Raw genomic sequence first — 1,368 nt, 5'->3', positions numbered from 1 at the left:
GAGAGAGAGAGAGTAGAGATGGGAGAGTGGGGGGAGAGAGAAAGAGGAGAGAGGGGGAGAGAGAGAGGGGGTTGGGAGAGAGAGAGAGGAGAGAGAGATGAGTGAGAGAGGAGATAGAGAGGGGTGGGGGGCGGTGGTGGAATATCGCTCGGTATTACGATTGTTTTATTGTAGAAATCGGATTTTATAATTGCACCAAAAGTTTGGCAATCTGATTTTTTGGGAATCCAAATCCAGCAGCTTTTCAGTTGACCAGGAACTACAAGTCCCAGCACTGAGGGACTACAATTCCCAGCACTGAGGGACTACAAGTCCCAGCATTGGGGGACTGATAGTTCTACAACAGTTGGGCGGCTTTCTTTCCATCTATCATCTCTCTCTCCTCTCTCTGGTGTTCTCGGTGTGATATATGTGGCTGGTGTGGCTGGTCCCCTGTGCTGTGCGATGGTCTGTGTACTATTTCCCCAGCACTGACAGAGCAATGATCGGGGTCGTTGATCAATAATTTATAGGCGGCTGCGGGGGGATTGGATGTTAATTTGTTAAACAGATTGTGCGGCGCGGTAATCGGTCCCCTGGAAGCGGCTCTGACAGCTCACCGATTGCAGCAATCATCGCCGATTAGGAGTCCCCGGCCGGTGCCCATCATGCAGGTGACAGTCACACATGCCGAGGTGACAACCTGATGTGTCAAATGACAGTGACACGGCGACCCCCTGACAGTGACAGGCGGCTGACAGTTGGGGGGTGACAGGGACTCCGCGGCGGTTTGCAAAAAAAGAAATTGGGTCTGAGGGGTGTGCGATAATCCCCCCGTGTATTGAGACATTGGACAGGCTCGGTCCAGGTGCCGGGGCTGATCCGACCCAGTAAAGCTCCCAATGACCTAATCAAACATTTGTGTAAGTTTCAGCGCCGGGCACAATGGCGGCTCCTCCACCCAGCGACCCTCTTTTATCTCACACTTGAAGATGAACTTGGCTTACAAAGGGCTTCAGTCTATTGAAGCATCAGAAGGGGGAAAAAAAAGATTTCTGGCCACAAAAGAGAGAAAGACCTCTCTCCCCCCAAATAAAAAAAAAAAATAGAATCCAGAGGGGTGGAGGAGGAGGGGGGAGCGGTGTCCCATTCTCATTCAAAAACCTCCGAGGAGGAGAGAGAGAAGAGAAGTTGTCACAAAAGCTCCGAGTCCGGCCTGAGATTCCGGCGCCCCGCTGCTCGCCAGTTTTGTAATGTTAGAGCTCCGTCTGTTGGGAAAAGAAGCACCTTTCAGAATGAAAACTGTTTCCAGTCTTTGCAAAACGGCGATTGTTCGTTCAGGGAGAGCCGGGCCATTGTGACAACATTTTCTCTCTTTTCACTTTTATT

General features: G+C 51.0%; 1 protein-coding gene across 4 annotated transcripts in view; it reads left to right on the top strand.

The window, feature by feature from the left end:
- The window catches only part of PAX7 (paired box 7), a 111,005-nt gene that overhangs the window by 7,468 nt on the left and 102,169 nt on the right, over positions 1 to 1,368 (top strand). The gene's annotated exons all lie outside the window — the stretch shown is intronic.

The sequence above is a fragment of the Nanorana parkeri genome, unplaced genomic scaffold (genome assembly GCF_000935625.1).
Source record: "Nanorana parkeri isolate BGI_ZX_2015 unplaced genomic scaffold, ASM93562v1 scaffold323, whole genome shotgun sequence".
NCBI lineage: Eukaryota > Metazoa > Chordata > Amphibia > Anura > Dicroglossidae > Nanorana > Nanorana parkeri.
The sequence above is the reverse complement of the archived record's forward strand: the minus strand, read 5'-3'. Positions and strand labels throughout refer to the sequence as shown.